Consider the following 25,170-nt stretch of genomic DNA (forward strand, 5'->3'; position numbering starts at 1 on the left):
GTTATGTATAAATGTGGTCAATGCCCTAAATGTCTTGAAAAATTACTGATCATAATGGACCTGATCTTCAGATGAACTTCATTAGTATTTGTCTCAGACAAAAGTGTGCAGGGCAGGATGATATATGCTAACCCTCAGAAATATATGCTAAACCTGCAGAAAGATTAAAATGGATCCAAATAGAGTGTTACTAAAAGGAGTTTAGGTTTTGTGGTACCTACGCCACAAGTATATGTCCCTTGGAGACTGTTATAGTGGCCAGAGATTTTGATGTGCTCTCCCCTATCTGCTCTTAAATAGCAAAAGAAGCAAGAGACATAAAACTGGGTGTTTCATGTCAATGCTAATTAAACTGTTGTCCAAAGACCACAGCTGCTTGGTAAGACATTAAAGGTTTTTTACAATGTACTGTAAAAATATACACTGAAAAAATCCACTCACCTACATTTCTGCTTGCCAGCAACAACAAAAAGGAGAGGGAGAAAGTGCTATTTAATTTATATAAACAGAAGAAGGAAAAAAATAAAGGCATTTATAACATTTTAGTCACATTTTTAATTGATTAGAAAGGAAAAGCAGTGAGTTGTGTCTCTTTTTTTTTTTTTTTTTTTTTTTTTTCCCTGAAAGACTGGATTGCTAAGAAACACTGCTACACTTTTTCCTCAGTGCAATCTTTTTTGATCAGCTTTCTGCCTGCTTTCTACCACAGACTTTTTGACAAAGCTGGGAGCCACAGATATGCCTGACTCTCCTCCTTTTCTCTCCATTTCCTCTCCAATCTAAGGAGCTCACACACTATGGTGAAGACTTGAGGGCTCAGATCTCACTATCTTCATTACCATGCCTCAGTCTTACCCCCTGGAGTGTTAGAACTTTCTTTACTGGCAAGATAATTAAAGGGAAGCCCACTTCATACACCAGCTGCTCCTTTGCAAAGCTTCATGCAAAGCTTTCTGCTTTGTTCAGGAGGATTCTTTTTCGCCTCTGTTAGCCAAATGGCTGATGTGGGCTCATCCCCTTTTATCTGAGGCATCACATCGTGATTATAGCAAGGATTATAACCATGTGCTTCAGTGCTTGGAAGCAGTGATCCTGTGATGTGCTCTTGTCTTCCCTGCACACGTATCCCTGCATTGCCTCTTTCATAAGGCTGCTTAGCTGTCACACCGCCTTCTCCACTGGTGATTTCCAGCTACTGGTTTCCTGCTATCCCTTCTCTGACCTGTGATTAAAGGAGCTGTGGGAACTCATTTACTCTGGGGACTGTCATCACAGGCTTTAGTGAGTATGTGGTGATCTGGCAATGCATCACCTTACAGTATGGGAACTCAGCATATGAAAGAGGATGGGGATGAGTAGTGAACTCCAGTCCAGCCAAGGCTGTGTCTGCTTGAGGACACAGGGGCAGGCAGCCACAACTTCTGTATGTGTAGGGCTCCTCTCTCATGCTCTCCTACTCTGCTTTCCACCAGGTGGGAGAATCTGCAAGGATAAAAGCTATTCTCTGTGGGGAGATCCCCAGATTTCTCTCTGTTAATTAAAAAAGCTGCCCAGCTCATCTGTCACCAGCTTTTTGCTTGTAGCTTTGATCACAATTACTGATCTGTTCCCAAAACTGGTAACAGATATGAGTAAGACCGTAATAATGCCTTTACCCTGTTTCCCCTGTAGGAATGAAAAATGGTCATGAACTTGGACATCCAACTGGGGAGGGTCATCAGCTTTCTCTGCTGAAGAAAAACTGTGGCTTTGTGGCTGCATTTTATCTTCCACTGTCAACAATACCCTGAGATCCAGAAACATCCCTGCAGACAGAAACTAGTTGGAATCATGGAAACTTTTAGGTTGGAGAAGACTTCTAAATTCATCAAGTTCAACCATTAACCTAGCTCTGCCATTAAACCATGTCCCTAAGCACCACATCCACATATCTTTTAAATACCTCCAGGGACAGTGACTTGACCACTTCCCTGGGCAGTCTGTTCCAGTGCTTGTTGACCCTGTCAGTGAAGAAATTTTTCCTAATACCACTTCCCTAGTCCTGCTAGTCACAGTATTTCTGATACAAGCCAGGATGCTGTTGGCCTTCTTGGCCACCTGAGCACACTGCTGGCTCGTATTCAGTTGGCTGTCAACCAACACTCCCAGGTTCTTTTCCACCTGGCAGCTTTCCAGCCACTCTTCCCCAGTCCAATAGCTCCTGCTACATGTACGTCCATCGTGGTGAGACTAAGAGTAAAAAGAGTTCCTGCAGGATTGCAAGCACAGTAGATGTCCACAGCCAAACATAGACTCCAGTAAAGTCTTTCTCCGTCTTGAATTTCAGTAGAGCCAGGATTTCCTCCACATCTATATTGGTCAGAATAACTTCTTTCAATCTTCCGCACTGCTCCCTAGCTGGCACGCATTCCAAACCATCTACCTGACCAATGCCTTCATCCTGTTTAACCCCCTGGCCGTCTTCTGCAAAGAAACACTTAATATGAGTTACTGCTTTTTCTTTATGTGGTTATTCTAGATATATGTGAGGCCTTCCATAATATGACTGTGCTATACCAGCCTAAACTGGGTCACTGTGTTGCAATTCCTCTCCCATACAATGCCCCAACGATTTCTTTTCCCTTCCATTGCACCTGCAGTGAGATTCCAGGTTTCTGAGGTGAGCCCATCTAGAGGCACTAAAACCAGCAGGATTATGCCTGCCAGAAAGCTCTGACTCACACCTGCCTCTCAAGGGTTGAGCGCCCCCCGCCTTGATGCCCTAACTGGTGTCCTCACTACTGTGTATGCCCATGGAGGCATCCCACCCTACCCTTTCCATTCTTTCCAGAAGATCTGGCTGGATCACAGCACTGCAGTGGGCACAAGAAAAGCTGCCCTGAAGGTTGCCTTTAAAGCCGTAAACTGATGACGTTGTCAGCACATAGTGTTCATTCTCAAGTCATGAAGTTTATTCTGGGACCACTTGAGAGCTTCAAAGGTTCATCCCCTTGCCAGGAAAATATCTGTGCTGTTGAGCTCTCCTTCAGATTCTCTGTACATACCATAAAGGAAATGTTCAGAAACCTAATCTGAGAGGGATCGGGCTGCAGATTCTCCTTGTCTCTGTCGACTTCTTGAGGCACGAAATCCAAGTGTGCTGTAGAATCAGGTGGCCTTTCTAATGCACACCAGCTGTGTCATGTGCCTCCGGAAGGGAGGTGAGCTCTGATGTGTCCCCATTACTTCAGACTCTACTCTTGCTGGTACCCTGCTCACTTAGAAGGACCCTATCGCCTGTAGATAGAACTGCTTCTAGGTAAGCAAATAGGAATGACATGTTCATCCCATGTTGTAAGAGAGATTAAGGATGGTCTTGTGACTGAGACACGCAGCTGTGACTCAGGAAAATAAAAATTTCTGTTCTCTTATCTGTTGCTCAATTCTTGAGTGACCTTGCCAAGTCACAGTTAATGTTTCAGTTCCCATCTTTGATTTGGGGAAGATAATGCTTTCTTTTTCCTTTATAGACAGACCTGTGTCAGTCCTCAACATTTTGTGCCATAGATTGTCCTCAACAGTGTTTTTCATCTAGCACAGGTAGCCCTTCACTCTGGGTGAGCCTTTAGGTGCTATTATGACGTCCCTAAGGAAAAACAGGAGTGGAACCTAGGGCATGCATGGGCAATGCACTGGTCCTGACAGCTTCTTACTATTCCTGTTCTCTTGGTGCATTTTCATTTGACAAAAGCTGCCACAGTCTCTTGAGCATGAACCCTTTGGTCTGAGCTACAAATAACTGCCACAGCCTTGAATGGATAAACACCAGATGCTGAACATTCACTGTCAGATGCTGCATTGTAAGTGAAGGCAGATAGTTAACCTACTTCGGGTACCTCATCCAGGATGTCGATATGTGCTCTCAGTTCTGCTCACACAGATTTGTGGAGATAAGCTAAACCGAGCTACATAACCCTCATGATCTGTCATGTGGGCTTATGTGCCAGCAGTTGGAAGGCCACAGAAGTGCCAAGTGCCTGACAGTATTTGGAAAGGAAATGACTGCAGCAAAGCAGTGGCTGTATTGGAAATTATAGGTAAAATGTCTATAATTGTATAGAGGGATACCTAAAAAATGGAAGTCACTTCTGCAAGACAGACAGCACGTGGAAATCAGATGGGAGACAAAGAGAGAATATTTGCCCACTCAGGAGAGATATTTCCTCAGTCGAACATACCTTTTGGTAGGCTCTTTTCTTGAGCCATATGATCCCAGGCTAAATCTGTTATTGAGAAGGACTTGATGTCTGCAGAAATCAAAAAGAGGGTAAAGCTCTATATAAATGGTCAGCAGAAAAAATTGTCTAAGGGTGTAATCCTGTAAAATCCTGCTTCAGAATCCAAACCTGGGTCAACTCTCCTATACCCTGACCAGAACAAAAGCTGAGGGGTGGGACAAGGTGAATTATGAGGGAAAAATTGAAAGGAGAACAACAGTGAAGGATTTTGTGAAGAAAAAAGATGGGAAAAAGGAATAGGGGCAAGAAGGTTTAAGAGAATTGGGTGAAGGAGTAAAATGTGGGAGTTAGTGAGTAGTTGGGAAAGAAAAAGACAAGATGAGAGTCACTAGAGTCACTAAGGCTCAGACCTTTTATTTAGGATCCTGATAACCAGAGCAAGCTAAAACTAAACTGTTTTCCCAAACATGCTTATGAAGAGTGACATTTCTTCAATGCCTGGAATTCCTTAAACTCCTGTCTCTGATTTAAGTAATCCCTGCAAAGCTATGTGGGTTCAGATACATGTCGCTGACAAGGGCAGATTCAGGGAATGAAACAGTTGTACAGAGATATCCTAGGCCCTGAAGGACAAGGTCTCCTTTCCTCAGGAAATAGCTTTACAGGCTCTTCCTGTTATTTTTATGAGCCAGTTTGAGACTCAGTTCTGGCTTAGATCTAGTATGAAGCTATCTTTTCTTCAGCCTTTCTCCCAGACCTGCCAGTCACTGTTTCATCAAGAGCTCACTATGGCAGTTACTGACAGCTTTCCTTATTTTCTTGGGAATTTCTCAGCAGTCAGAGCTTTTGTGTCAGTTATGGGCTTAACGAAGGGTCAGCTTTCCTTTCATTTAGTTAGAGTATATTTCGCTGATGGTTGCTGAGAAGAGCTTTAAAATGTATAAGTTAGAGGTTTAAAAACTAGAAAAAAACAAAATAATTCCTGATTTTGAAAAATTAGGTCTTACATTAATGTCATCTCTACTAGTTGCCTCTTTTGTGATTTTTTTAACAGATTGAGTTTTCGGAGATTCTGAAAAGGGAAAATGAAATGGTAGGCAGCGTGTACGTGTCATAAATTCTCTGCAAGATTTTAAGATAGTCGAGGCAAGAAATGTGTAATAGAAACTATCAGGGTAGTCATTTCCAGTGTATTTTATTCCCAAAAGTTGTTCCCTTTTAAACAGAATGGCCAAAATAAGTGCAAAGCTTTGCAAAATAGCTCACCAATAGAAGTGAAGCTGAGGGCTTTTTAGGATTAGGCAATCTGCATTTATAAAAAATGCATTATAAAGTGGTCAGAATGGATAATAATTATGATTGCCCTTGGGTTTTGGCATTTCCATCGGTGCACCTCCCACATTTAAACAAGCCTTAAAACATTGTGTTTTGCTGTGACACTGTGTCAGAAATTGAGCTGCCCAGCCCTGGGAGTCACCTTCGCCTCTGATTCCTGCCAAGTCCCCTGGTAACACAAACAACATTGCTCGACACATCCAGGCATTTTACTTGACCTTCCAGACAAGGAACAATGCCCAAGCCCAATTCTTTAATTTAATCTTTGACTGTGGTAGTAAAACCAATTAGACCCTAAAATTACTTCCTTGACTAAATTAGCAACTTCTATTTACTGTTGCTTTTACCACAGCATACTTTATTAAGTATGTTAAGAGCCTTCTCTATTAAAGCACCCTATTGATTAGTGCAGGCTACACCACAGACAGATTATGGATATCATGGAATCATCAGATGATTTGGGTTGGAAGGGACTTTAAAGATCATCTAGTTCCAACCCACCTGCCATGGGCAGGGACACCTCCCACTAGACCTGTGCAATTGTGGGAAAACAATCTTGCACACAGTTTGAGTCCCAGGTCTATCTGCATTGCCTAACATATCCAATCTGCAAATCTAGACAGAATCTAGAACCTCTCATGGTCTCACCCCACAGATACATCAGCAGTCCCACCAAGCCCCCAGGAGTGGCCATCCAGTGGTTTCTCACCTGCCTGCATCCTGCCAGCAGCCCAAAGGCAGTTCTGCTAATGCTACAGACCTTGACCACGTGCCATGGGGCAGGACTGAATTGCTGTGGGTAGGGAATGGAGCTGGAGCCTTATGGTGCTGGGGCATTTGGCCTAGGACCATCTTTCTTATTTTGCTAATGCAATCAGGAAAAGTTGGCTGCCCTTTCCTTTGCATGTAGGTGCTTGAAGGCCCCTCTTCCACTTTCATCTGGTTCTTGAAAAAAACATACCAGTTGATGAAACATGGTGCTTTTTCCTCCCTGTAAGAGGAAGAGTATGGTAATATGAACAGTAGATGGAACTGATGAGAACAACAAGGGTGCAAAAATAATCTGTTCTGTGAGTCTGTTTTCCTTGTGACCCTCTCTGTTCCACAATATAGTTAAGGCAGCAGTCTCTTGTTTCACTGCTTGTGAAACACTGCAGATGGTCTCACACCATGTCAAATACTCCACATCCACCAAGAACTCATAGCCTGTGTCTCCTGTGTAGTCTGCAAAACTGGAAATTAAACCCACTGGGCAGCAAAAATAGATATAGTTGCTCAGCTAGAAGGCTAGACCCACTAGCAAAGAAGAACTGAGAATTTATTAAAGTTAAGAGCATTTATCTTCAAAGTCATATCTGTATATAAAAACTTTATATACAAATGCCACATACAAGTTTGTGTTCTACAGCACACAATCACACCTTCACTTGTGTTTAAACATAGCTATTGTGAAGTGACAGCCTATGGTGGGCAAAACCAGTCTTGGATTAGTTGAAATTTAACAGCAGATATTGATAATTAGCGTAAACTTTTAATTAATCTTTCTGGAATTGAGTAATAACAAAGACAAATAAAAATTGCTGAAGGAACATATCCCAGCTTCTCTCTGGATACCCCTTCTCCTTTTCACTGATCTCCAGTCCCCTAGCCACATGCTGTGCTCAGTCCCCTCAGTGAGGCGAAGGGTAGCACAGGAGGCTGGAGTTAGTGTATTGTGGTTTCTTTGCTTTTGCTGTTCCTTGTTTCACAGAATCACAAGAACACAGAATCTTAGGGGTTGGAAGGGGCCTCCGAATATCATTGAGTCCAACCTCCCTGCCAGAGCAGGACAGAAAACAACTAAAAAAACAACTAGAGCAGATCACTCAGAAAGGCAGCCAGACAAGTCTTGAAAATATCCAGAGAAGGAGACTCCACAACCTCTCTGGGCAGCCTGTTCCAGTGCTCTGTCACTCTCACAGTTAAGAAGTTCTTCCTCATGTTGAGGTGTTCCTGTGCTTGAGTTTGAATCCATTGCCCCTTGTCCTATCACAGAGCACAAGTAAAAAGAGGTTGTCCCTGCCTTCTTGATGCCCAGCCCTCATGTATTTATAGACATTAATTAGATCCCCCCCTCAGTCTTCTCCTCTCTAGACTGAAAAGCCCCAGATCTCTCAGCCTTTCCTCATTAGACAGGTGCTCCAGTCCCTTAATCCTCCTCATAGCCTCTGTTGGACTCTCTCGAGTAGATCCCTGTCCCTCTTGCACTGGGGAGCCCAGAACTGGACACAGTACTCCAGGTGGGGTCTCACCAGGGCCGAACAGAGGGGGAGGAGAACCTCCCTCGATCTGCTGGACACTCTCCTCTTAATGCACCCCAAGATACCACTGGCCTTCTTGGCCGCATTGTTGTCCCATGGAGAACTTGTTGCCTCCCAGGACTCCAAGGTCCTTTTCCACGGAACTGCTCTCTAGCCCATCACCTCCTAGCCTGTACTGGTGCATTTTGTTTCTTATTCGGTTGCTCAATAATTAATTTATCCATGGGCTGCATTCCTTTCTGAGGCCTGTCCCCTCTTACACCTACGTTTGTCTCTTGTATTACCTGTATATGGATGTCTTGTTCTCCTGTGTGGGGGTCTCCTGGTACACCTTCACTAGTGCCTCTTTCTCTTTCTCTGATATCTCCAGCTCCAGAGCAGCTACTGTCCTTTCTTAAATATGTATTTGCAGAGGCTCCATATCCACTTCTGACTGGCTGTGGCATTGGGACACAGTGGGTTGGTGTCCCCCATTGCTGAGTTGGCTGGACCTGGCACTGGGCAGTCTCTGATCTGGCACAGAGCACCCTGCAGCCTCTGCCCCACCAACCCTGCCTGAAACATAGGGACTCGAACTTAAGTGTTTATACTATGCTAAAAGATATACAGGTCAACGAAGAAGTTTCATAGGAGACTTTCTCCTTCGGTGCATGGGGTAAAGTATGCTACCAAAGAAACTTCAGTCACTGAGCTTCCCATTGCCCTGAGAGCTGCGTTCATAGTTTAGCATATTGAGTTTAATGTCCGCCTTGAATCTGGCTGAAGGACATGTAGGAAGGACCTGGTTGACTGGTGACCTCTTAAACAGAGCAGTCCCTTGTGGCAAAACACATGGCAACTCCACTTTGCCAGCCTGAAGTCTGAGGGGTTCACCTGTTGGACACTATTACCCAAGCTAACTGGCACCATGTGCATTCTCCATCACACCCTCTTGAAAAGGCATCATTAAAGAGCTGGTCTGTGGTTGCTTTTACAGTGTGCCAGAGAGCACCTTCACAAGTGTAAAACTGCATGATACCATGTGAGGGGATTGGATCAGCCCTTGAGCAGGGTTTTCTTTAAGGTACTGACAGTGCAAATCAGTAAGAATGAACAAACAAGACCACAGAAAAATTGAATAAATAAGTATTATTGAAAGTCAGTGAAAATATAACTAAACAAAATATACTGAGCTCTTCCTTTCTAAAAACTTAGTCAGAGAGACTAATCCCCAGGCAGCAAGCACCTCATAAACTGTTAATCTCTCGAAAGGGAAACATGGTGTAAAAGTAGTTTGTAATTAATTAAACTGGAATTATTATTTTTTTTTAATTTTTTTCTTCAATTTAAGGTTCTCTCATCACTAACAGGAAAAAACAGAGAGGATGCTGTGGTAACTTGAAGCTGCTGGTGTGACTAAAGTAATTAAAGCGGCCCATATGGTTTCAGAACACCCACCTACCCACCCCAGCCCTTAGTCAAGTCAAAACAAAGCATTACATTTTTGAAGAGCTGCAGCTATGGAAAAATATAGGCCTCTAAAAAGCTTGTTATTAGACAATACCACGACAGTTTTTTGATGAGCATTTCTGTTTATTTGGCAACATAAATAAAACACCAGAATTTTTTATTATGGTACGTAATGTGAGGTGGAGCCTCTTTGGCAGGTGTTCCCTTTCAGGGCTTTTCTCTCAAGCACAGGAGATACAGGAAGTAAGTCATGGTGACATCTTCTCAGGGTTATCAGTTTTCACACATTCATCTCAGTGAGCTAGATTGTCCTCTTTACAGTGTGGTAAACCAGGAATTATTCTATAGACATCACTGTTATAGAGCCAGTGTGATGTCATCACTGGAATCTGAGGTCACAAGCAGCTTCTTCCTATAGAGGAGCAAGGGATACTCTGCTCCCAAACAGTTGAGTTTCTACAGGAGAGAAAAAAAATCTGTAGCTTTAGACTACTGCTCCTGTGTGTTATGGATGATCCACTGTGAAATCCTCCAGACTGAGTGATCTAAGAGCCTAATTGCCATTTATATGCAAAATCAGGCTCCTAAGCAATTTGTGCCGTGCCTATAGTCAGGAGTTCTGCAGATGTTGGATTTCTTGGTTTGTGAGCAGAGTCTTTATCATGTCACCAAAGATAGTACTTGTCTCCCCAAATGTGGCTTGCTGGAAAACGTGCCCAGTGGATGGTCAGCCAGCACTGTCCTCAGAGCCTGACAGAGTGCCCTGCAGGACATTTTTGCAGGACATTTTTGCAGGGCATTTCTGGAGGCCGTTGGAACACTCAATGAACTGTGGGACTGTTGTATCAAATTTCCATGGCTCGATCTTCTACTATCTGTTTTCCACCTCTTCTAACGTTTTAGCCTCTTTGTAAATCTCCCGTTTCTTGTGTCCCTCCTCAGAATGTTAATGTTCTTCACTCTGCTGTACCCAAGCCTGAGGAGTCCAGACATGGGTTTCAGGAAAACATCACTACCCAGTGGTGGCCTCTTCAGAGGAGGAAGACAAGGAGAAGGTCTTTGAGGTGTTGCTTCATTATAGCAGGCAGCACCTGTGTTTTTCTGCATTTGAAGGTCTTGAGGTCCTAGTGAACCTCTGTCCTCACACTGCAGCTGTGTCAAGACATCCTTTTATCTTCTGCCCTTATGGGATCTACCTTTCCTTAGCTAGGAACTTTTGGGTAGGTGGAGCTCTAAGACACAGTCTACGTAGAAACACAGAATCATGTAATAATTTTAGTTGGAAAAGACCCTTAAGATCATCAAGTCCAACATCACACTGTGATTTTTTTATGAGTTCCAGGTCTGGCAAAACTACATGGGAAGGTTGTGCATTTCAAGAGCACACTGATACGAGACACTAATAAATAATAATAATAAAAAATTAAAAATGCAATAGGAACATAGGATTTATACCAGCAGGGAAGAAGCAAAGTGATTTTTTTGATTCCTAAATCTTTTCTGTAACCTTTAGGGGAGACGCACGGAAGTGTTTTCCTGTGTTTGGAATTGCTCAGCTTCAGGTTACCCTTGTGGTCCTAGCTGTCATTTTGCAACAATAAAGCAGGGAAGATTGACAAGCAGAAAAGTGAAGAAATGTAGCAGTAACTTTTGTTCTGGCTGCTGTGGAGAGAGGTGGCTGTGGCTCACGCATCTCCCCCATGGCTAATGAAGAGCTGGTGGGAGCAGATGCTTCCAAGCTCATCCCAACTCATTTACTGCCCACCTACTTTCAGCATTTGTCCCAGCGGAGCTCCTCCTTGAGGCTGTGGAAAGGACTCCTCAGCAGATGGAGGCAGCAGAAGTGCCATTGCTAGGGCCAGAGTTAAAAGATTAGAGCATGTGGGGACTGTTTTGAGACTGGATTCACCGACTGTCTGCTCCAAAATAATTGATAGCACTGCAAATTAGAGTAATTCTCTCTCTGCTGAGAGGAGATGTTAGCATCCTCCACAGGCAGTGAGGTCTTTGAAACCTGATGCAATGCATTTCAGTTTCTCACAACTGAAAAAACACAAGGCCATAAGATGGTCATAGCAGGGCACAGTTCTGGATCTTTTTTTTGCTAAGAAATGTTACTGAGAGAGGAGATTTTTATTTCTGATGTTTAACTTGCATGTAAGAAATAGATAATGACTCAGGAGTGTCAGGCAGGGCAGAGCAAGCTCTTCAGTGTCAGAGCAGAGGGAGAGAGAAAATAGCTGCACAAGTACATTTCAAGGTCAGCTTTGTGGCAGAAGAACAAAAGGCTGCAGTCTTTGAAGGCCGGTGGCTCCTGGGTGTAACTTCTGCCTGCTTTTATGAAGTGGAACCACAGGGAAGGATCCTGCATATTGTGACAATATTTCAGGGTGACAGGTTTTGGGAAGCTCTCAATACTGTGACAAGCCAAATCTCAAGAACTGTGATAGATGCATCTTCAAGTGTTGCAAATTATGAGGTTTGTATACACAGAGAAATTCCACTGGCTTTAAATATCCCCATGGAGTTAGAGCTCTGTGGTCTCTCCTTTACTATGAATCAACATTTTATTTATATAAAGGTGTATGATGCCAATACAGTCATTCTGTATGTGGGGAAAAAGAAAGAAAGAAAAAAGAAAGAAAGAAAGAAAGAAAGAAAGAAAGAAAGAAAGAAAGAAAGAAAGAAAGAAAGAAAGAAAGAAAGAAAGAGCAACAAACCACACTGCCAACTTAAATAGTTATGCCAGTAGAAAAAAATGGCCTGTAACTGCTTAAGGAGACTATGTGGATTCATACCAGACAACTCCAAAAGGCTGGATTACAATAATTAGGAGATTAAGTTTATATCCTTGACTAATACTAGATTTGAGACTGGAGTAAACTGACTCTGTCCCTTCTCCTGACATCTGCTGCAGCTGCTAGCTCCAAGGGGCTGGAGGAAACTGGACTGTAAGAGGAATAACTTCGCATTTTTTCCAGCCCCTCAGCAGCCATGGCTGTGTAATTTGTTCTTGGCAACTATATATATAGTAGCTTTGATAATTCACATTGGAGAGGATTTCATGCTGAAAGTTACACAAATAAACTTATCATTTTTGCTCAAGTTCCCTTGCTTCTCATGCAAACATGAGCTGATTCTGGATTTTGTCAAATCTTCTGAACAGAAACAACTTTTATGGTAATAGATGGGGTGACTTTCTAGAGGCTTATATACCTTTCTGTACACACATCCAGATTTGGGCTTGGGCTCCACTTTGGTAGAGTATCAGCAGCTTCCTTGTTTAACCTGAATTGACTTCATTTGCCTCATTCCAAATATAATTCAGACAACGTTATTCTAGGCTGCAGTGACAGCAAGGTACTTCCTCATACCATCATCTAGGGGTGCAGGGAAGGGTATCTCCTAGAAATAGATGTCACAGAGTTAGCTGCCCTGGAAAAACATCATGTCCTCCAAGGACCTAGCAGAGAAGGGATTGAAAATCAGATGATTGACTGGCTGAGTGACTGAGTCCTGCTTTAGGAGTAGATGGGGTGGAGGAATCCAAATAGATAATTCCCCTGGAGCAGTTGCTGGCACGTTGTAAGGGAAGCTTTGACTGCCTGACTGCCAGTTCCTTTGTCTGGTTAACAGATGAACAAAGAGTTTCAGTATTGCTTCTCCACGATATTTCTTCATCCTTCATAACAACTACAGTTACATGAACTCACTAGATAGTCACTAAATTTTATCTCCCTTAAACCTGTATTACTTTGGTGAAGGTGCAACCAATTTACAGTAGTGCTGCTAAATTTACCCCAGTCTCTCCTCTAGCCTGTGTAGCTAAAAGGATGTTACGCATTAGTCTGAGTCCATAAGCCTATAGCTGTACCTCATCCTAGATTTCTATTGAATAACACAGATCTGTGCAGCTCAGTAACTTACATGCAGGAAAAGGAATATGGCTTAACTCTTCCACAGAGAATTGCTGTGTTTGACTGTAGCATCTGTGCCTCAGTTTCATTCCTGTAATGAGACCAGACCTGCTCTGGTCAAAGCCATCAAAGGCTTAGAGCTATCTGAATGACAGACAGCTGCTAAAATTGTTGAGGTTAAGAGCATGCCTCTTACTTGCACTAGGAAAATTGAAAATAAGCAACTCATCATCTGAAATATTTATGTATTCATTCCTATAAAAGCACCTATCCTTTCTTCAAAAGTACAGTGAAGAAAAATATATTTACTACAGCTTAGAATGGCTATCAAGGACTTCCTAATTTATTAATATGAGTTTCAACTTTCTTTTTTAGTTCTTTTTACTGCATCTTCCCTCTTTAGAGAGCAGATCAGCCCTCCCTGGAGCATTGAATACAAAACCTTATTGTGTGCAAGGCATAAAAACAGGGTCCATTGCAGAAAATCAGTTCCAATGTCAAAGCTTAAAATGGCCTATCTAATGGCGCCATTTTACTCAAGCTTATTGTGATGTTTGATGAGTTTAGGAGAGTAGAACAGCAGAAGGACACAGATTTAAATCTTAATGCATTTCTTGGGCTACTCCGTGTCACGGTGGATGCTTAACAACTGGAGTAACACATGAAAAGGGAAGGATGATATGATCATTTAAGCATTAGTCCAGGATACAGAGACTTGCATTCTGTTCTTAGCTATTGTGATCTCAGTCTCTCCATTCCCCATCGGTAAAACACTTTTAACAGCTGTAGCCTTTCTCTTGAGAGAACTACAGGGATGTTGTTAGGGTATGTCAGAAAGCAACAAGAGAGGCCAAAGCCCTCTTAGAACTTAAACTGGCAAAGGAAGTAAAGGAGAAAAAAAAGAGCTTCTTCAAATATATCAGCAGTAAGAGGAAGAATAGGGAAAACACAGACCCACTGCTGAATGAGGTGGGAGCCCTGGTGACAGAGGATATAAAGAAGGCAGAGCTAGTGATGCCTTCTTTGCCTTTGTCTTTACTGCTGCAGACTGTCCCAAGGAGTCCCAGGTCCCTAAAGCCCCAGAAGAAGTCAGGATGAAGGAGGAGTTTGCTTTGGTAGATGAGGATTGGGTTAGGGATCAGTTAAGCAATCTGGACATCCATAAATCCATGGGTCTGGATGGAATATACCTGCGGGTGCTGAGGGAACTGGCAGAGGTCTTTGCTAGGCCACTCTCCATCATCTTTGGTAAGTCGTGGGCAGCAGGAGAGGTGCCTGAGGACTGGAGGATAACAAATGTCACTCCAGTCTACAAGAAGGGCAAGAAGGAGGACCCGGGTAACTATAGACCGGTCAGCCTCACCTCCATCCCTGGAAAGTTGATGAACAACTTGTTCTTGGCACTATCTCTAGGTATATCAAGGATGAGGGGGTCATTAAGAGCAGTCAGCATGGTTTTACCAAGGTAAGGTCATGTTTGATCAACCTCATAGCCTTCTATGAGGAAGTAACTAGGTGGATAGATGATGGTAGGGCAGTAGGTGTGGTTTATTTTGATTTTAGTAAAGCATTTGGCACTGTCTCCCACAGCATCCTCATAGATAAACTGAGGAAGTGTGCTCTTGATGGTCAGGTAGTGAGGTGGATCATGAACTGGTTGAAAGGAAGAAGTCAGAGAGTTGTGGTCAATGGGACAAAATCAAGTTGGAGGTCTGTGACTAGGGGAGTCCCTCAGGGGTCAGTACTGGGACTGGTACTGTTCAGTATTTTCATCAACGACCTGGATGAGGGAACAGAGTGTGCCCTCAGCAAGTTTGCTGATTATACTAAGCTGGGAGGGGTGGCTGACACACCAGAAGGCTGTGCTGCCATTCAGTGAGACCTAGACAAGCTGGAGTGTTGGGCAGGGAGAAACTTGATGAAATTCAACAAGGGCAAGTGTAGAGTCTTGCATCTGAGGAAGAACAACCCCATGTACCAGTACAGGTTGGGGGCTGACCTGCTGGAGAGCAGTGTAGGAGAAAGGGACCTGGGTGTCCTGGTGGATAGGAAGAAGACCCTGAGCCAGCAATGTGCCCTTGTAGCCAAGAAGGCCAGTGGCATCCTGGGGTGCATTAGAAAGGGTGTGGTTAGTAGGTCAAGAGAGGTTCTCCTCCCCCTCTATTCTGCCTTGGTGAGGCCGCATCTGGAATATCGTGTCCAGTTCTGGGGCCCTCAGTTCCAGAAGGACAGGGAACTGCTTGAAAGAGTCCAGCACAGAGCCACAAAGATGACTAAGGGAGTGGAACATCTCCCTGATGAGGAAAGGCTGAGGGAGCTGGGTCTCTTTAGCTTGGAGGAGACTGAGGGGTGACCTCATTGATGTTTACAAATATGTTAAGGGCAAGTGTCAGGAGGATGGAGCCAGAGTTTTTTCAGTGCTGTCTAGTGACAGGACAAGGGGCAATGGGTGCAAACTGGAACATAGGAGGTTCCACGTAAACATCAGAAAAAACTTCTTTACTGTGAGAGTGACAGAACATTGGAGCAGGCTGCCCAGAGAGGTTGTGGAGTCTCCTTCTCTGGAGACATTCAAAACCCACCTGGACACGTTCCTGTGTGATGTGCTCTGGGTGATTCTGCTCTGGCAGGGGTGTTGGACTGGATGATCTTTCAAGGTCCCTTCCAACCCCTAAGATTCTGTGATTCTCTGAAGCCTGGAGGAGGGAAGACTCTCCACTAGTCAATGAAGAGTAGGTCAGAAATCAGTTATGTAAATTGAATGTGCACAAGTCCATGGGTCCTGATGAGATGCACCCAAGAGTGTTGAGAGGGCTGGCTGATGTTATTGCCCTACCACTCTGTCATTTTCAAAAGATCATGGCAAACAGGAGAGGTGCCTGAGGACTGGAGGAAGGCCAATGTCACTCCAGTTTTCAAAAAGAGCAAGAAGGAAGATCCAGAAAATTGCAGACCAGTCAGTCTCACCTCCATCCCTGGAAAAATGATGAAGCAGCTCATTTTGGAGGTCATCTCTAAGGACATGGAAGAGAATAAGGTTATTAGGAGTAGTCAGCATGGATTTACCAAGGGGAAATCATGCTTGGCTAATCTGATAGCCTTCTGTGATCTTGTGACTGAATGGGTAGATGCAGGGAGAGCAGTGGATGCAGTTGATCTTGACCTTAACAAGGCTTTTGATACAGTCTCCCATAACATCCTTGTGAACAAGCTCAGAATATGAGGGATAAAAGAATGGATAGTGAGATGGATTAAGAACTGGCTACACAATAGAACCCAAAGAGTGGTGGTCAATGGTGCAGAGTCCAGCGGGAGACCTGTAAATAGTGGAGTCCCTCAGGGATTGGTGCTGGGTCCAGTCCTGCTCAGCATCTTTATCAGTGACCTTGATGACAGGACAGAGTGTCTGCTCAGCAAGTTTGCTGATGACACAAAGCTGGGAGGACTGGCTGATTCACCTGAAGGCTGTGCAGCCATTCAGCAAGATTTGGACAGGCTGGAGGTTTGGGCAAAGAGGAACCTAGTGAGATTCAACAGAAGCAAGTGCAGAGTCCTGCGGCTGGGAAGGAACAACAAAATGCACCAGTACAGGCTAGGAAGTGATGGGCTAGAGAGCAGTTCCGTGGAAAAGGACCTTGGAGTCCTGGGAGGCAACAAGTTCTCCATGGGACAACAATGTGGCCAAGAAGGCCAGTGGTATCTTGGGGTGCATTAAGAGGAGAGTGTCCAGCAGATCGAGGGAGGTTCTCCTCCCCCTCTGTGAGGCGCTGGTGAGACCTCACTTGGAGTACTGTGTCCAGTTCTGGGCTCCCCAGTTCAAGAGGGACAGGGATCTACTTGAGAGAGTCCAACAGAGGCTATGAGGATGACTGGGGGACTGGAGCACCTGTCTAATGAGGAAAGGCTGAGAGACCTGGGGTTTTTCAGTCTACAGAGGAGAAGACTGAGGGGGGATCTAATTAATGTCTATAAATACATGAGGGCTGGGCATCAAGAAGGCAGGGACAAGCTCTTTTCACTTGTGCCCTGTGATAGGACTAGGGGCAATGGATTCAAACTTGAGCACAGGAAGTTCCCCCCTCAACATGAGGAAGAACTTCTTAACTGTGAGGGTTACAGAGCACTGGAATGGGCTGCCCAGAGAGGTTGTGGAGTCTCATTCTCTGGAGACTTTCAAGACTTGTCTGGCTGCCTTTCTGAGTGACCTGCTCTAGTTGGTTTTTTAGTTGTTTTTTGTCCTGCTCTGGCAGGGAGGTTGGACTCAATGATATTCAGAGGCCCCTTCCAACCCCAAAGATTCTGTGATTCCTTGGCAAGTCTTATGAAAGTCAATGCATCAGCATCAAGAAAACATCTAGGTACCATTGAGCTGTGTAAGCCAGTAATGCAAGCAATGTATTGAACACTATATTGAACAAACAATTTTTTCCATATGCCATGTTAAAAACTATGAGCCTTAGAAATGATGAGATAGGTGACTTCCCCTTCCATTGATTCCTAGCATTTTAGCCATTTCTGTAACCTTCTGTAATCCTTTCAGGTTCCTTCTCAAATCAGAAGGTGTCTCAGGTGTGCCTTCTGTTCCTTGCACATGGGTGCACAGACCGTAAGAGGACAGGAATTTCCCCCTGGTGTCTCTGCTGTAAGAAACCCAAAGCATTAGAGTTATGGATGTGTTTCTCACTTTGAACTTTTAGGAACTTGATAAAATTGCAGATCCCCTTGTCTGCTCTTCCCTGAAGCCACTCTCTAGCCTTAGCTGAGATAGCAAAGAATGCTTTCTTCATTAGGAGGGAAGATAAAAAGGGAAGGCAAAAAGTGGGAAAATAAACCTATATTTAAAATGAAGTTAGACTCGGTGATGTAAATTCAGCTCCTTGGTTGCTGCTTTGCAGTTGTTTGTTTCTGCCATCTAACACTCATGTAGCTGAAAGGCTAACTACTGCAATCATTGAATGCCTTCTGATTTAGTCCTCCTTCTGTTTTTTATCCAGTACCTCTTTTCCTAAGTTAGGCTGTCTTTATAATGAAGGTAAAATTTCTGTCCGTTTTCTAGAGACTAAATGTATAAGAAAATAAAACCACAAAATATTTATAGTATCACTTGCAGTGTATCTGAGTATACCTAGAGCCTAAAAATATCTATTTTAATTAGTGACCTCTTGGGGGTGAGCTGAGAGCTCCATTTTTAGTTACAAGATATTGGAGGAGGTGGAACTCCAGGGCAGTTTCAGGGCACTAATGTAGCAGGGATTTCAGTAGCACAGCTCTGAGCCCAGCAGAGGAGTGGGGAAAGTTTGTGACTGCTGGTCAACATCAGAGTGTGCTTGCACTGTGAGACCGGGACATCTTTGAAGTCCCAATGTTCTATGTTAAAAATCTCGGTGAAGGCTAAATGATTAAAAGCTGGGGGAGTAAGAACTGCTAAAACCCCTGTTATGGGAAAGGAGTTAGGTACTAAAAACCTAAATGTGGATACATTTGATGGAAGGTATTGGTTGATGGGATACTGCCTGTACTGCGTTAAATTATGGGCCAGACTTACAGCCTGTCACATCCTGCTGTCTGACTAGCCCTGTTGGGCAGAGTTAATATTGTTCTGGAAAACTGAATTTAAGATTGTCTGAATTAATAAATCTCAATCTTAAACTTAACAAATATTATATTAGGTAAGTGGGAGGGGGGGAGCATTTATCTTGCACAATGAAAGATAATTGTAATTGAAAAGCAGCTGTGTCTTGTTATATTTACTTTTATTGCTCTGAAGTGGTAAAGACAGTAGACTGTTTCCTCGCTTGTCTCTAGACACATGTAGATGTTACTCCAGGGAAGCTAAGGAAGGAGCTCATTTGCTAGCAGGAGCACTAGCCTGTGTGAATGCTCTGACCCTACCATAAGTTCCAGCTCCCTTTTCACTAAGTATAAGCTACTTCAAGCTTTTATTTAAGGCTGCATAAGAGCATGTAAGTGAGAAAATAAATATTAACTTATCCCTGTGCTTTGAATGGAGTTTTTAACATGTCATAGAGGAGTGGGGATGGTACTCATTAGCTTTTGAAGATCCCTTAGACCCTTGTGAAAGTACCATGTGGTCTGCTTATATTTATCTCTGCATTCCTACTTACTAGCTCTGGGTAGTTTAACAACAGTTGAGTTACTGCTTGGTATTATAATCAGTATGATACACTGTTCATGTGCTATCAGTGTGGGACATCTGGGACATTTAGGGACGCACACAGCTATCAGCAGTAGGTTAGGTTAGATGGAGGGCTTGAGTTACTCTGCTGAAATCAATGTCAGCCTTTCCCAGCACTCTGATTTGAAGCTAGATAGAGACATATTTTGGCATGAAATTTATGCATACTTCTTATAAAGTTTGCCTGCAGGGTAGAGTTGAAACGCATTGGGAGAGGGCTTAAAAGTAACTTGTACAGCTGTGGTCAGTGATACACTTAAGACTGTTCTCTCAGACATACAAACTTGCCTGTTCAAACTCTTTACAGTGGGACCTCTTTTTTTTTTCAAAAGGAAGTGGTATTTTTGGTTGGCTGTCCTTTCAGGTGCTCTTCCTCCTCCAGCTGTTGTCAAATACAGTGACTTTTTACACAACTGCTGCATTTGTTACGCTGTTACATGACTGCATTGATAGGGACAAAAAGCCCAATAGATCTGAAATTATCTCTCTTTCTCAATAGCAGGAGCAGTGACAGCAGCAGCAGGTATTCACTAAGAATACTTCTGGAAGAGAGAAGAGTAAGTATGTCTGTACCTATCGCTTTGCACACTGACACTCCTCCCAAGGCAACTGAGCAAATAAGCCAAGAAGCTTTAAAGCAGGAATGTTAGTTTAAGATCCATCTGTCTGACTCTGCAAAACCAGACCTCTGAGTTTGGCAAGTGATCCATTTTAAGAAACAACTACTTAAAATTCCCCTTATTCTCTTGCTGTCAGTCAGAGTCTCAGTTTGCTGCCCTAGTGGGCACCCCCACACTGTGAGTGACTGTCTCTGTGTCCCCGGGTCTTTTTAGCCAGTGGGAGCTACCACTGAGGAGTCAGCACGTCTTTATTACTGTGAAGTTACACTATCTGTGTGCAGATGTTGCAGATGTTAACTTGAAAATCTGTCTGTGTAATGCCGAAAGCAACAAACATTCATACAACTGGGATTCTCTTCCTGATCTGCTGCTGAGGCCTCTTCAGTTGGTGGAGGCATCACAAAAGGTGCACCAGCAAGACTGGTACAAAGAGTGCTCTCAAAAGAAGTAGTTACTCAGGTGACCAGAAGGGGCTGCTCAGGTGCAGTAATGGCAGGTTAGAAAGTGCCTTTGAAGGTAGAATCTTCTCACTAGTGACAGAATAGGTGCAGCAGTGGTAACAATTTCTACCAATGTATTCGAGCTCTGACCATAACGATACTGAGTCATGGTATCCGTCCTTGAATTTGTATCTACAGGTTACAGTGATGCAGCTTTATATGGATAACTCTCCACCAGGAACCAGATGAGGATGTTAATTTGCTCTGCACAGACTTCTAATTGCCAGTTGAAATGAAAAGTTTTGGCCACAGTGCCCAGAGCTGGTTTTTAGTCAGGTGAAAGCAAGGTAGGTCCCATTTGTATATATTAGAAGAGCTGGGAAGAGGGATTGGTATGAGATGGCAATGTTTGTAGATAATTAGTTTGCTTAGGCTGGGCACAGGCTTCACAGGGATATAGCCAAAGGTATGTGGAGGGGCAGCAGCTGGCCAATCTGTGAAAGTATCCATGTGTATTAGTAACTACTGGGGAGCTAAAGGCAGGTAGGGACTATTAATACATCTCATGTCATTTGAATGCAGCCACAGAAATGGGGCACTTGCCACCACTGACTATCTAGTGGTGCTTCATTAGCACCATGCTTTTGAAATAAGTCATATCTACTACAGCTTAAAGGACAAATTTATATAATTTCTTGTATTTTGCCCAGAGTTTGGCCCCTCATGAAAAAAGGATCATGGGCTGGATGATCTTGGTGAACTGATCTGCTACAAAAGAGTTCAAAAGATAAAGAACTCTGTAGTCCTTTACCATTCTTCTGAATCTTCCACGTTATTAAATTAATCTCATTTTAATGCCTCTTTTCAGCAGGAAGCTATCAAATGGATCCCAAGAATGTGGCCATTCTGACCCAGCTCATTCAGATTCACTTATCTCACAATAAAAAGATAGCCACAATACACCAGCTGTACAGAAGAAGATAAATGGTTCAGATGTCTATTTGGAACCACTGTAAGTAGATCTTTTCTCTCCAGTAATGTAATTTTATCTTGCTGTATCTAATTGCAGGTAGCTGCTGGATCTAATGATGAGGTTTCTCTGATTTCTGTCTTAACAATGTCTTTAAAGCCTGAAGCAAGGAGAAAAACCAAGATAATTTAAAGTTGCCCTAATTCCACTGTTGCACAGAAGGATGTTTTTCTTGGGCTTTCAAGGATTTTAGTAGTTCAGAACTACAGTATATTGTCTTATGGAAAAGAAGTTCTAACCCTTCTTCCTGTAAGATGAGAAGGTTCATGAATTGGTTCAGTCATCAACTGCCGACATGTGAGACAGAGACTGAACTGATCGAGTGCTCTCTTTAACACATCATCCCCAGAAGCCATTTCTAACACTTCTAAAATGTAAAATTATTATGTGATGCTTTTTTTTTGGTGATACTTTACTCATTTACCTGTGGTTTGCAGAAGAATTTCTGTCTGCAGCAGCAGAAGGGGTATCTGGTTGCTCTGCACTTTTAAAGCAGATTGGTGGCCTCATATGCATGGCCAGTGCCATCTGGAAGAGAACCCAGGAGTCTCCCTGCCAAGCATACACCTAGGATACTTGAGCAAGAGCTGGCTCACCATTCAGCTGCAGGTGTTTGTAGCTGTGCCCATCTCTTAAATTATTCAGCAGGTTTGATCCCTGCACTAGAGGGCAGTCAGAGTCAGCTGCACCGGCTGGTAGGTGTGTCACACCAGCCCCAGAAAAAGTGGGAAAATCTGTGAGCAGAAGGGGCTGCCAAGTCTCAGGACATGCCTTCTAGGCCCTTAGTATTAGCTCTTTGCCAGGGCCAGGAATGGGTAGCACTGGCACTACCACTTCTCGTTATGAATGAGAAGCTGAAGTGCAGTCGCTGCTGGATCCCTCTCCATAAGGCACTTGCGCAAGATGATCCTTCTCCTTTGGCTCTTCTTAACCCCAGCTTTGCATATGTTGGGTGTTTTCTGGGCCCATCTCCTAAATTTTTAATGAAGATAAATCAAAAGGAAAATAACTGGATAGGAATGAATTGCTGGGGAAAAAAAGTTGGATTATAGTATTCTAGTGGAATAGGACTTGGGCAGATGTAATTGATTTCAATAGACATTTAAATGCCTGGATTTGTCTCAAAAATTAAGTGTGATGTATTTACATAGTGCCTTATACCACTGTAGAAGCCATCAAAGCATTTCTGTCTCCTGCAAAGCTTTGTGCTATTCACAAGTCCAATCAACTTGCTCCACATCACCTTCACAAAGTGCTATATTCACGTGTTAGAAAGGCCCTGAAACATTTCAAATCCTTTTTTAATTGTAAGACACTAGGCACAGCTATTCTGTCTTCTGCTTCCTCGCCAGCATGGCTGAACCTGCCTGGCTTCTGGCTTCTGTTTGGTATGGACTGTTGGGCTGTGCCCTGTGGCATGCCAAAGGCAAGGGATATGGTAGATCCTTTTAGAAGGAGTTTGGGCTCCTATTAGACAGTTTGCCCAAAGTCTTGAAAGGAAATCCGTCATGTAACTGGGGAAGTGCATGTGAAGCACAAAGCAGAAGAGAAGATGGAGTTTGACACTAGGTCTGGGACACCACGTAGTTGATTTGTTAAGGAGAAAGAAATTTTTCTTCCTCGTAGCCAATGCTGTGCTGTCCATGGCATTCTGAATTTGCCTCTTGAAAAGAAGATGTTGCCTGATGCCTCATACCAGAGTGGTGCCTTAGACTAGATTTGGTGTTTGCTAGTGAGACGTGGCATTCCAGATCCTGTGGTGTGTTGAAGGGAGAACCCCGGCAGCCGCCTGCTTGGAAATTCCTGCCCTGCTGGGCAGCCAGATTTGCAGCACCATAAGCATGAGGAAAACATTTTGAAACAGGAACCTCACCTAAATACCATGCTGTTGAGTCAAGGACAGCTTTTTGTAAAGCGCAGCTGACTTGGCAGGCCAGCCCCAAATAGATTTGGGGTGAGAGCTGTTATTTTTCCATCAAAAAGCTGTTGAAAGGCAGAGAAGCAGCTGACTGCTATCAGCTCTGGTTCAGGGCCCATGCCACCAAGCTATCTTGTTGAATCCTCTTCCTTCCTTTGCACCTCATGTGCACTGCTCAGGGCTGTCCATAGCCCACTAGTTGCCAAGCCTGGTTTTCCACTATTTGCATCAGACAGACCTTTATTTGGGATTCCCACTGCTGTTCATGGCTCTGTCAGTTTGAATGGCAAACCCAGATACAACCATTACCGAAAGCAAAGCCCCATGATGAGGTGATAGTGTGCATCTGGAACTGATCCAGATTGAATAAGTCTTCCTTCTTCCTTCATATGCTTAAGCAGGAACCAGGAAATATCTTCAGGGATTATTTTTTTGCTAATTCTTTCTTACTCTCTTCATAAAGGGCTGGAATCTGTAAACATCCCCAAAGCATGGGGTGTGCTCTGAGCTTGTGCTTTCTCAGGTCTCATGTCTGTATGCACTACAATAAGGCTAAATAAATGAAGGGCAATAGTAGCATCTCTTTGCTTTGTTTTCTGGCTGGCATTTCCAGTCTCATCTGGAACAGCTGAACCCAGGAAGGGATTCCCACTCTTGTCAAAGGGCTCTAAGTGAATATGTTCAGGGCCAGTCCTACATCTGTTTTATTTTGCACGTCCTGACTCCCACCAGTTTCACTGGGTGCTGACACTTTTTGCCAACAGCATCATTAGATCCCCCAGCAGGGGGAAATTTATGTCTCATTTCCCTGTGTTGTGTGTAATCCTTCTGCTGCACTATAACGACATAGGGAGTACAAGGTCCTGCTATTCTGATTTCATAGTATTTCACAACACCTTTGTACTCTCTTCATTTATGTAGGGGACTATGTGTGATGCAGGGCAGTGAAGAGGAGGATTGCTAGGGCCTTGGGAAGTGCTGACTTACTAGCTCTTCTGTATGAACTATAAATAATGAAAATAAACTAAATCCTTCATTAAAACATCAAGCTCTCTTCCTTTGCCTCCTTTTCTTTATTTTCCCTTTCCCCCTCTCCCCCTTTTCCCCTTTTCTCCTTTTCTCCCTTTTTTTCACTGTTCTCCTTCAACTTTTTAAATCTCCTATGAGCACCAAGATTTATTTTAACCTTCTCTTCCCAATTTTCAGACAGCTCTGGCCTCATACAATAGCTGATGTATTAAAGCCCCATGAGAGAGGTCTATTCTTAATGTGTTTCTGGCCTATTTTTCCTACAAAGAGATATCGATGTCCTCTGAAGCTCAGAATCTGGAGTTTTGGATGCTTCCCCTGACTGCTGTGGCACTTGTCCATCACTTGTCCAGAACACTTACTCTGTTGTTTGTAAAGTACTTGTCTGCTTACAAGGGGAAAAAGAAAAGTCACTAGAGGTGAACTGCTGTCGGTCTGGAGAGTGGAAGCATGGGAAATGTCACTCTGTCTTTCTCTTTTGTGGGGAAGAAAGTGGGAGAGTATGTCATAAAATGAGCACTTGAAAGGCAGTGAGAGTAAAGGACGAAAGGACAGAACTCACTCAATTTCAGGTCAGCTAGCTGCCAGGCTTCCCCCGTCCAAGGTTCATTGCCTGTTTCAAGCATTTTTCTTCAAAGCTGTGTGAGAAGATAAGCTACTTGATTTATGAATAAGCAACTGAAAGACAGAGAGATGAAGGGGACATTTGCTCCACAACA

At 43.5% G+C, this 25,170-nt stretch overlaps 1 long non-coding RNA gene across 4 annotated transcripts in view; it reads left to right on the forward strand.

Annotated features, from left to right (window-relative positions):
- The first annotated feature begins 3,191 nt into the window (after positions 1-3,191).
- Positions 3,192-25,170, forward strand: part of LOC127380607 (uncharacterized) — a 462,715-nt gene continuing 440,736 nt past the window's right edge. For 2 of the 4 annotated variants that reach the window (XR_007888534.1, XR_007888531.1), the window contains exons 1-4: positions 3,192-3,298; positions 19,914-19,971; positions 20,673-20,821; positions 21,343-21,486. This is a non-coding gene — a long non-coding RNA (uncharacterized LOC127380607). The remainder of the gene's footprint in view (positions 3,299-19,913; positions 19,972-20,672; positions 20,822-21,342; positions 21,487-25,170) is intronic. The other 2 variants (XR_007888535.1, XR_007888533.1) reach the window with 2 other exon arrangements.

This window comes from Apus apus, chromosome 1, assembly GCF_020740795.1.
Source record: "Apus apus isolate bApuApu2 chromosome 1, bApuApu2.pri.cur, whole genome shotgun sequence".
Taxonomy (NCBI): Eukaryota; Metazoa; Chordata; class Aves; order Apodiformes; family Apodidae; genus Apus; species Apus apus.